This window comes from Euprymna scolopes, chromosome 9 (genome assembly GCF_053919585.1).
Source record: "Euprymna scolopes isolate OS-2025 chromosome 9, ASM5391958v1, whole genome shotgun sequence".
In the NCBI taxonomy this organism is placed as follows: domain Eukaryota; kingdom Metazoa; phylum Mollusca; class Cephalopoda; order Sepiida; family Sepiolidae; genus Euprymna; species Euprymna scolopes.
In genome coordinates, this window is record NC_136490.1 from 167,046,927 (window position 1) to 167,059,939 (window position 13,013).

Consider the following 13,013-nt stretch of genomic DNA (forward strand, 5'->3'; position numbering starts at 1 on the left):
CCCCTCCTCTCTCACATCCCACCTCTACTCTATCCTTCAATAGCTGACCGGAACATCCCACTAGCGACTTACGTGACAAACATAGACCCCCACATATCAGCAGAAAAAATAAATAAATAATAGTAATAATGATAACGACAACAAAATAGAGGACATACAAAATTAGAAAAGCTCACGGTAAAGCAACAAGTTATAAACAAAAAAAAGACAAATAAATACATAGAAATAAATAAAAAATTATACACATGTTAATTACCTAATCAGACCATACATAAATCCCCTACTCACATTTGCTCCGAGGCCCCACATAGCTACCCAACTTCCGCTCCATCATCTAGTATGCTTTGAATCGATCTGTTACGCCCACCATTTGAAAAGGGAACTTTTTCGAAATTAATAATGGATATTGTCGCAGACATAACAAGTAAAACATTTTACCATTACAACTGAATAAATATATGTATATATAAAATATATGTATGTACTTATATTGATTTGTAAATCGCCACTTGTTCTCGTCTTCTCTTACCAACAACGACTATATTTCATTCCTCGCATTGTGACAGCCTTCTGAATATCTACTACATACCTATCCAACACAATGCTTCAAGCAAACTACATATCAATCATATATATATATATATATATATATATATATATATATATATATATATATATATATATATATATATAGTAAGGTATAAAATGTATTTGGCGATTAAGCTACACTGAATATTCCGCGTTTCATCCACTCTAGGATTCTTCAGGCTTATGCGCGAATTCTGTGGTTGTTTGTCGTTTTTATATGCTAATCTTCCATTGAAATTTTAGTTAGCCAATCAGCTTTCTAGTATCCACCGCGTCCTTCCTATCAGCCAATGAGAATGCATTTATCGGACAAATGCCTATTTGACCTCTGGTTGACCTGTTCCTTTGTGTGTGCTCTATTTAGCCTGGATATTTAGCTTCTTGGTCTGTTTTAAATCTAGTTTAGTGTTTTTTTTTATATAATGATAGTTTATGTATAAATATATATATATATATATGTGTACACACATATATATGCACATATATATACACACACATATATATACATATATGTGTGATCGTTTAAGTATATTCATGTTTATTTAATTTATTTATTTGTTTATTTCCTATTGCTTTTGTTAGTTTTAAAACTATTTTGTATAGCTATCCTAGAGTAAATTTTATCTTGTGAACACAGTTATTTGCTATTTCTCTTCTACTGTTTAATAGATGTTGGGGTTCTTTAAAGTACAGGATAGCAAATTTGTCATTCAGGCATAATCTACATGGGTCGTCTAGGTCCCTACATGTGGTAGCTTGTCTTATTATTTTCCATTCGACTACCGGTGAATGTCCGCTTTCGTTGAGTTCCCAGTATTTATTTGCTAGTGTTATTTTCATACGGTGTTTTTTATTGTTGAATGTACTTTTGTGGTCGTAGTATCGAGTTTTGAAATCTAAGGAAGTCATACCTACGTAATATTTCTTGTTATTCGGGTTTTCTTTCGCAAATATTGTGGCCTTGTAAACTATGCTTTTGTTTAGACATTTATATTGAAGTGGGCAAAGTGTGCGGTGTCTACAGTTGCATTTATCTTGTTTGTTATTAGTATTTTTATTTATAGTATGATTGTTCTTGTCAGGGGTTGTACTATTATTAATATTATTATTATTATTATTATTATTATTATTATTATTATTATTATTATTATTTCTGCTAGTGTTAGTTTTATTTTTGTCATATTGTCTACTTTTTGTTGTTTATTTTATTGTTGTTTACATTGTTTTTATTTAATATTTTGTTATTATGTGCTTTAATTATCATCTCTAAATTTTCGCAACAACTGTATGATAACTTTAAGGTATTTTTATTGAAAATTTTGTGTAAGGGGTTGGTTGCGGGAAAGGTTTTTTTCAATAAGATCTAGAAATTTCTAGCCAAGTTTTGTTTTTAACATTTGATTGTATGGGGTCGTATACCAAATTATAGTTCTTTTTCTACTATTTTTAATTTTATTATAGTTATTGGTGTTTTTTGCTTATATTTGATATCGATAGTTTTGTATCCACTATTTTTTAGGGCTGTTTCATAGATATTGGTTGGCCTGTTAAATGCATTTTCATCGCTTGAGTTATTACTGAGCCTACTTACGATCGAGTTAGGAATCTGTTTTATAATTGATGGTGGGTGATTAGACTTAGGGTTTACGTATATTGGAGTAGCGTTATCTTTTAAGCATGGTTCATATGTGTTTTTATCTAAGTTTAACGTGACGTCCAGGAAGTTTGTTATTTTATGTTAGCTGATACGTCTGCTTTTAGGCCTAATTTTTTCATTTACATGTGTATGATTTTCTTAAAGTTATCTCCCTTGACTTTGTTGGAGTTTTTTTATTATAGCTAGTCCGTCATCTCTACATAGGCCGATATCCGTAGTATCAAATATGCTTGTGAGGGTATATAGAATGAATAATCCCACAAGATCTGATGCCTCTGCAGAGTCGCTAGCACCCATCGCCAAATCAAACGAATTTTTCATTTTAGTTTTTATGCATTGGTTATTGTTATTTATTAGAACTAATTTTCTACATTTTTTAATGATGTTGATTTCTTCCGAGGATATATCAGTGTATGCCTCGGCAAATTCTAGGGCAATGTTAAAAAGTTCTTCGGATATCGAGGGATAAAAGTCTATGATGTCAAACTGTATAAACGTACATTTATCTTTGTTTTCTATATTTTTAAACCAGGTGATTGATTGCTCTAACTACGTATTGAGCACTTTTGAAGTAAATACTTAAAGTTTACGCGTAAGTCTATACTTTCGTATATTAATTTTATGTGAGTAAATTAAGTATTTATATATATATATATATATATATATATATATATATATATATATATAAATAAATGTTTAGAGGTACAGAATTTATATATGGTTTTAAATAAAATGGTGGGCGGAAGTTTCTCGAGAGCTCTTTCGGCTATCATCTCTTCAGGAGCAAATCGATAGCAATCTAAATAATATTGTGACGAAAATAAAGAGTTCTATAGGGGAACTTATTTAATGTGCCAACGTACGGGGGCATTAATTAAATTTATTTACGTTTAAAAAAACGATTAAAAATGTTGGCACAACGAGGGAGAAAAAAAAAAGCGGGAGAAAAATTCAAAGTTCCCCAAAGAGAAACAATGCGTTTGATGTTTCTTTTTGCCGGCACAAAGAAGGTTGACGCACCGCGATAGAGACGGCCTCCAAAATCTTTAAATGGTTTTTGGAGTCCGCTCTATGTAGCACCTCGAACCAATCTATTTTATATCTATCGGCACAGCACGGGTCGTCAACCAAATGCTGGCCAATAGCAGAGTCCAAGGCTGCAGAAGGAGGGAGACCTCCAAACATCATCCTCCCTTGTCTGATCTTCGATGGAACATGCTGGTTTATACGAGTCAAAAGGTGCAAGGATGTTCGCCCAACATAACCAGCATCGCACTGGCATTTAAACTGATATACAATATTACTATTTTGGATGTAAGGCAAACTATCCTTGCGGAAAGACGGAAAAGCAGGTCTCGTAGTATATACCACACGCAAGGTCACCGAATTGAAGCAATCGTAAATACTTCTTCGAATCTGTTTTGAAATTATATTACTCCCCTCCCCTATCCACGGTAATTTCAAATAAACCGGGCATTTCAAGGGTCCAAACTTTTTAGGGGATTTAAAATCCGCAACCTTTTTGAAAATACAATCATCAATAAGGTCAACAGGATAACCATTATTGATGAATATATCCCTGATCTTATCGAGTTCGACATCCAATCTGTCAGGCGAACAAATCATGAGGGCTCTATGTACCAAAGTATCAATTAAGCCGACCTTACGTGATTTAGGTACAAAAGACAACCAGTTCACATATAGGCCAGTAAATGTCGGCTTTCTATAAATTGTAGTGAGAAAGCCCCCCCTTGAGCATTCGACAAGAACATCCAAGAAAGGAAGCGAATTGTCCTTCTCACTTTCCATAGTGAACTTGAGAGCCCCATGTAAAGAATTCAACCTATTAAAAAATGTCGACGCATCACTTTGCGAAGGAAAAATAGCAAAAGTGTCGTCAACATATCTGAAATATGCAGTGGGTTTAGATGTAGAATTAAACATAACGGATTCATAATACCCGACGAAAATATCCGCTAAAGTTGGGGCCAACGGACTCCCCATTGAAACCCCGTCAACCTGACAGTACATAATATCACAAAAACTAAATTCCACGGATTTCGTACACATTAAAATGAGTTCAATAAGAATCTCTTTAGAAAACCGTGGAGCAGTCAGGCGACCATCATATAAAGCGTCGGCACATATGCGTATAGTCTCATCCAACGGTATGTTGGTGAAAAGACTAGAGACATCAAATGAACACATGAAAGACGTCTCTGCATTAGAATCCAACCCACGTACACAATCAACGAACCGAAAGGTGTTTTGCAAGGATGTCTATGACAGGATCAGGCCCTCTGGGTCACAACGTCCCAGAATGTATGGTCTCCCTAAAATCCACAAGCAAAGTGTTCAACTGAGACCCATTTTATCAGTGGTTGGTTCAGCACAACATTCTTTGGCTCAGTGGCTTGTAGAAATTCTGCAACCTGTGCGTGAGCTATACACCACGCATTGTATCCCAGATTCCTTTCGGTTCGTTGATTGTGTACGTGGGTTGGATTCTAATGCAGAGACGTCTTTCATGTGTGCATTTGATGTCTCTAGTCTTTTCACCAACATACCGTTGGATGAGACTATACGCATATGTGCCGACGCTTTATATGATGGTCGCCTGACTGCTCCACGGTTTTCTAAAGAGATTCTTATTGAACTCATTTTAATGTGTACGAAATCCGTGGAATTTAGTTTTTGTGATATTATGTACTGTCAGGTTGACGGGGTTTCAATGGGGAGTCCGTTGGCCCCAACTTTAGCGGATATTTTCGTCGGGTATTATGAATCCGTTATGTTTAATTCTACATCTAAACCCACTGCATATTTCAGATATGTTGACGACACTTTTGCTATTTTTCCTTCGCAAAGTGATGCGTCGACATTTTTTAATAGGTTGAATTCTTTACATGGGGCTCTCAAGTTCACTATGGAAAGTGAGAAGGACAATTCGCTTCCTTTCTTGGATGTTCTTGTCGAATGCTCAAGGGGGGGCTTTCTCACTACAATTTATAGAAAGCCGACATTTACTGGCCTATATGTGAACTGGTTGTCTTTTGTACCTAAATCACGTAAGGTCGGCTTAATTGATACTTTGGTACATAGAGCCCTCATGATTTGTTCGCCTGACAGATTGGATGTCGAACTCGATAAGATCAGGGAAATATTCATCAATAATGGTTATCCTGTTGACCTTATTGATGATTGTATTTTCAAAAAGGTTGCGGATTTTAAATCCCCTAAAAAGTTTGGACCCTTGAAATGCCCGGTTTATTTGAAATTACCGTGGATAGGGGAGGGGAGTAATATAATTTCAAAACAGATTCGAAGAAGTATTTACGATTGCTTCAATTCGGTGACCTTGCGTGTGGTATATACTACGAGACCTGCTTTTCCGTCTTTCCGCAAGGATAGTTTGCCTTACATCCAAAATAGTAATATTGTATATCAGTTTAAATGCCAGTGCGATGCTGGTTATGTTGGGCGAACATCCTTGCACCTTTTGACTCGTATAAACCAGCATGTTCCATCGAAGATCAGACAAGGGAGGATGATGTTTGGAGGTCTCCCTCCTTCTGCAGCCTTGGACTCTGCTATTGGCCAGCATTTGGTTGACGACCCGTGCTGTGCCGATAGATATAAAATAGATTGGTTCGAGGTGCTACATAGAGCGGACTCCAAAAACCATTTAAAGATTTTGGAGGCCGTCTCTATCGCGGTGCGTCAACCTTCTTTGTGCCGGCAAAAAGAAACATCAAACGCATTGTTTCTCTTTGGGGAACTTTGAATTTTTCTCCCGCTTTTTTTTTTTTTTTTTTCTCCCTCGTTGTGCCAACATTTTTAATCGTTTTTTTAAACGTAAATAAATTTAATTAATGCCCCCGTACGTTGGCACATTAAATAAGTTCCCCTATAGAACTCTTTATTTTCGTCACAATATTATTTAGATTGCTATCGATTTGCTCCTGAAGAGATGATAGCCGAAAGAGCTCTCGAGAAACTTCCGCCTACCATTTTATTTAAAACCATATATATATATATATATATATATATATATATATATATATATATATATATATATATATATATATATATACTCGAGTCTATGTAAATACAGATTTGCCCAAAATGGTTCAGGATCCAATCCCATTGGAATCCATATAGTTTGGAGTAATATTTTATTTCCTATTTGAAAATAACCTTCTTTAATAAGATGACTTATAAGTATTTTTAAATACCTTTAGAAACACTACTTTTCTTATTTTTATTTTTACACCAGAAAGCTTTAGAGTTTGAAAAGTCTATATATTTACCTTTTCCACCTTCAAAAGCTAAATCTACAGTATCATTTAATTCTTTTATAAGTTTTTCGTGCGGAATTTTTGTATATAGCGTACTAAAATCATAAGTCGCTATAGATTTTGCTTTTCGTCTGGAATTTATCTTATCTAATTTTTCTTTCACTGGTTGGGAATTATTTACTACCCAAAATAGATTAATATTATTATATAATTATCTTTTCTGGTGGAAATTATTTATTTGATTTATAATTAATTTAAATATTTTAGATATACCTTTACTTAAAGGTTTAGTCATGCACATCTTTGAACCTAAAATAAACCTTGCACTAACTGGACTTTTGTGCATTTTAGGTATCCAATACATACATGGAAGTTTTTGGGGGGGTTTTTTCGTCTAACTTTAATCCTACTTTTTTACTAATAATACTATTATTCAGAATAATGCTATCTAAATTAATATTACTTACTTTATAGGTATACTTCTTTCAATAAACGTTGTATATAATATTTTTTACATATAAAAGCTATATTGTTTGCCGCTTTATCAATAGGGACTTTAACAAACTTATCTTGAAGTATTTTAATTTCCTTCAGTATTTCTGATTTTTTTAGAAAGGGATTAGTTTATCTAGGGTGTTTAAATTTTCTTATACGTTTGACCTTTTCATTTAGTCAGTCAAATATATTATTTTTCCATGCATCAAACGTAGATTGTGCTAATTTATATTTATTTACCATAGACATAATAAAACCTTCTAGTGGTTTAGTTACTTCTTTAACGCATTTTGTGTATTTAGGCTCTCTATAATTCGGACCTTTACTAAGGAGTTTTCTTAATTTAGAATTATTTACTATCTTCTCCTGTAATTGCATGTTTTATCCCATTATTACAGAAAGGAAAGGAATTACATTCACATTCTGGAATATTTATAATAGTATCATTTATATTTATATGTTCTACCGGTTTTTTTATAATTGAAAATCTTATTACGTATTTTTGGCCTTAGTTTATATGTAACTATTGGTTTTTGATCTTTTGTCTGTAGCTCATTAGGAAGTAATTGTATATTTTTTGTTAATTTAATATTTTTGGTACATTTATATCATTAAAACCTTTATTTTCATACAAAACTACACAAACATTTTTAGGTACCTTTTTTTATACCTTCCACAGGTGTCTTATATAATTTAGTGTCGATTATATCCAGAATATAATCGTACCATTGAAGGAAATAATCTTTCCTATATATCATATCCGGTTGTAATAATATTTTCGATGCTATTTCTTTCAAAACCTTCTTTTTTGTTTGGTTAAGCAGTTTTCTAATATAATTGAAAGACTCATAAATTTGATTAATCATAATATCTTTAATTTTACTAAAAAGTCCTCGCAGGAAATAACTGATTCTCTATTATTTCTATTAACATAAGTTCTATCTCTAATACCGTAGTGAGGCAAAGCTGAATATAATCGACCTATATTTTCGGAATCTTGTATACTATTTTTTTAACTTTAATATTCAAACCATATGGGAAAATTACTCGCATTTTTTTTTTAATTATTTCGTCTTCCTAATCCTGACGCAACTTTAGGATATCGTTATCTACAATTCCTAAACTATTATATCCATTACTTTTAAATTTTTCAATTATTTATACAGAAAAAGACGACTGGCTACAGGTTTCTTTAAAATGTTTAACAACAGGAAAACATCCCTTAGTACTAGTTCTATGCAAATCCATGCGTTTATTTAGAGGCATTACAGTTTCACCTACGTATTGTAAATTACAATTCTTACAAGATAACAGGAAAACTAACTTTTGGGACCTACATGACAAATCTTCTTTAGAATGATTTATAACTGAGTAATTTTTTGGAGTTACATTTGATTTATATTCTTTGGATGCTTTAAGAATATTACAAGTTTTACATAAGGAAGCTCCACAAACAGCAACATTAAAATTAGTTTCGGACGAACAAGTCCCATTTGCCACTTCGGAAGGAGGAGTTCCTAATTATATATTACTCATATATATATATATATATATATATGTGTGTGTGTGTGTGTGTGTGTGTGTGTGTGTGTGTGTGTGTGTGTGTGTGTGTGTGATATATATATATGTGTGTGTGTGTTTGTGTGTGTGTGTGCATATATATATATATACACACACACACACTAATATTTCGTTATTTTCTGGACGCGAGAATTAAGTTTACGGGTTTCAGTTGGTAATTGGTGCAGTCTAGCATCAATAGTTACTTTATATATACAGTCTACTTATCCACGGATGAGCCTTAACAAATAGATACAAAGGAAGTATAAAAATGAGCACACATAAAAAAGTCTGAACCCCTGTATGAAAGACGTTAATATATGTAAATATTTTATCGACCTTAACTTTTCTTTTGGAATGAAAATTTGTTGACTGAACGAACCAAAGGATAATACACTACGACATGACCAGATTTATAAGTATTATTTCTTTTAAAGACAGCAGTTTCCTATGCCATTTGATAAAGCGATTGTGTTTTTTATGAAAAATCTTCTTAGGTTCCAATTTGGAGGAAATATTTTGGGAAAGACAGTTTTTGAGGTGATTTTTGTAGAAAAAATGTTTTTGTAATACTTAAACGTGTGTGAGAGAGAGAGAGAGCGATATGAACATATATTATAAACAATAAGAAGATACCGATTTCAAATGGCCAACTTTACAAAAACGATGCTTATATATGTCTGAAATGAAGGTTTACGACAAGAAATAAAACAGATTATATATTCATATTTTAAGTTATTTTGCAGAAGCAAGGGATTGATTGAGATATCGAGGAAGCATGCATCGATAATGAAAGGGTCGTTAATTATCTACGGGTCTGAAAAGTTATAATCCAAAGCTCCCGATGCAATTATAAAACATTGTATTAAAAGTTCGTACTAAGAGTCAGTGTTTATTTGTTTTAAATGTAGAAAGTATCGTGAGAATTGTTAGGAGTAAATTCATTTATACATTTGTTTTCGATCAACGTAAATCAGCAGACGACAGTGAAATAATTCAAGCAGTGTGTGTGTGTGTGTGTGTGTGTTTTTTTTTTTTTTGTACGGGTGCCAATGATTGTTTAATCTTTTGTATCAACTTTTTATTGAACGAAAAATCTGACCTCATATGGTATTGTGGTGGATCTGAAAAGATCATTTCGATGAATTCAGAAAATACTTTGATTAGTTCAAAATGTTATTTGGTTTTTATTTTTTAAAATTGTCTTAGAGAATTTTGATTAGAGGCACTGAAAGGTAAACTTCACTGCTACGCAAGTCTCCACCCAGAAAACGGACTCGTATTAGTTGTTTTGCATTTTTTTGTTGTTTTCTTTCAAGATACTTTTTTCTGTTTGATTCAAATTATTTTTCTGATTTTAATGCCGAAAATGAACGTTTTATGAAGTTTGAAATTCAAGTTATGCACAACTATTTTATTTTTATTCATTCTTCATCAAAGACTATTTTTTCATAAAGAGCAGAGAAATGCTTTAAACATTGAGATGAAAATTATAATTATCTATCTGTATATATATATATACATATATATCAACAAATATATATAAATATGTAGTAAGTTATAAAATATACATGCCGATTAAGCTACACTGAATATTCCGCGTTTCATCCACTCTAGGACTCTTCAGGCTTATGCGTATAAGCCTGAAGAATCCTAGAGTGGATGAAACGCGGAATATTCAGTGTAGCTTAATCGCTATGTATATTTTATAAATTACTAACTAGCTCTACCTACATATTGAGCACTTTTGAAGTAAATACTTAAAGTTTACGCATAAATTTATACTTTCGTATATTAATTTTATGTGAGTAAATTAAATATATATATATATATATATATATATATATATATATATATATATATATATACCCGACACAATCACGTTGACACACAGGACATCGCCAGATCACCAAAGTTAAGAAGTTAAGCAACGTTGAGCCAGTACAAGATGGGTAATCATTTGGAAAGGCTAGGTGCTGTCTGTACCGCGCCGAGTCATAGAAATTTACAGGTTGATATCTGGGGGGCGCATTAATTCACTGGGAAAGATGCACCCTCAGTATTCGTTAAGATGTGCGTCTAGGAGAATGAAACTTTGATGTAAAAACCTGCGGTCTACTGTATACCCTGTCTTGTGGCAGTTATCTGCACCGACAAAGGTTAACAGTAATACCAAAAAATAGTGGTTGGTTCTACACAAAGCCTTCACCACTATAAACAAATCATCTGTGTGGATTTCCGAACAACTTAGCACGGGATACTCAAACGTGGAAATTGACGGAAAAGTATATATTTATTTGTGTGTGTATGTATGTTCACATATATATATGTGTGTGTGTGTGTGTGTGTGTGTGTGTGTGCGTGTGTGTGTATGTGTGTGTGTGCGTGTGAGTGTGTGTGTGTGTGTAATATAATATGACGACAGGAGGTTTTGTTTAAGTACTTGAATTAGGTTAAAGTAGTTTTTGAACAGTCTATAAACAAGTGTTTGGTAAACTTTGGCTCTCAATAGACAATATTGTTCTGTCAATTTATATTTTATATATGAATCTTCATGAAAGTTTTTCCGTAAATGTCATCACAATCTAGACTGCAGAAAAACTGGCTTTATTTCGAAGTTTGTCTTCCCCCAGTACCTTAGGTTAGCTTTAGAGTATAGTCCAGCCTACTAGTAGAAAATAAGGTATATATATATATATATATATATATATATATATATATATATATATATATATATATATTATGTGTGTGTTCATAAAAACATATTCATTTAGTGTTATGTATTTTAGAATATTCTTTTCGCTTTTTCATGGCAAATTTCACTTTGGTAATCATTATCATAAAAATCATCATCATCATCATCATCATCATCATCCTCATCATCATCATCATCATCATCATCATCATCATCATCATTACCATCAAGTAAAACAACAGTAAATTTAGTTTAAACATAAACGTATCTATTTAATTATTAAAAGTAAAAACGCTGTTATTCATCGCGTCTAATACAGAGTTGCTTTTCTAATTATACCAAAGTAATATATGTTGTTTTTTATTATGCCAAAGTAAAATATGTTGTTTTTTATTATACCAAAGTAATATATGTTGTTTTTTAATTTTACCAAAGTAATATATGTTCTTTTTTAATCATACTAAAATAATATATGTTGTTTTTTTTTATTATACCAAAGTAATATTTGTTGTTTTTGTAATTATACCAATGTAATATATGTTGTTTTTTTTAAATTACACCAAAGTAAAATATGTTGTTTTCTTTTATTATACCAAAGTAATATAGGTTGTTTTTTAATTATACCAAAGCAATATATGTTTTTAATCATACCAATGTAATATATGTTGTTTTTTTTAATTATACCAAAGTAATATATGTTGGTTTTTTTATGAGACCAAAGTTATATATGTTGTTTGTTTATCATACCAAAGTAATATATGTCGTATTTTTAATTATACCAAAGTAATATATGTTGTTTTTTATGATACCAAAGTTATATATGTTGTTTGTTTATCATACCAAAGTAATATATGTCGTTTTTTTAAATTATACCAAAGTAATATATATTGTGTTTTCATTATACCAAAGTATTATATGTTGTTGTTTTTTATTAATACCAAATGATTATATGTTGTTTTTTAATAATACCAAAGTAATATATGTTGTTTTATTTAATTAACACCAAATAATTATATGTTGTTTGCTATTTTTAATTATTCCAAAGCGATATATGTTTGTCACTTATGCCAAACTAATATATGCTATTTCAATTTATACCAATGTAAAAAAAGGTTTTAATTATACCAAATGTTGTTTTTAAATTGATATCAAAGTAATAGGTGTTGTATTTTAATCATACCAAAGCAATATATGTTGTTTTTAATTACAGCAAAGTAATATATGTTGTTTTATTTTATTTATACCAAATGATTATATGTGTCTGTTTTTTAATTGTATCTACGTAATAAATGTTATTTCATTATAAAATTGTACCAAGGTAATATGTTTTTTACTTATACCAAACTAATATATGTTTTTTTTAATTTATATCAATGTAAGAAAATGTTTTTAATTATGCCAAAGTTATATATGCTGTTTTTTTAATTTGTATCAAAGTAATATGTGGTGTTTTTTTAATAATACCAAAGTAATATATTTTGTTTTTATACAAAAGTAATATATGTTTTTTTTTTAAGTATACTGAAGTAATATATGTTGTAGTTTTTAATTTACACCAAAGTTATATATATTTTTTAATTTATACCAAAGGAACACATATTGTTTTTCTCATAATACTAAAGTAATATATGTTTTTTTTTACTTATACCAAACTAATATAGACAGTTTTTTTTAAATCATACTTAACTAATCAATTTTGTTTTTTTATAATCATACTAAA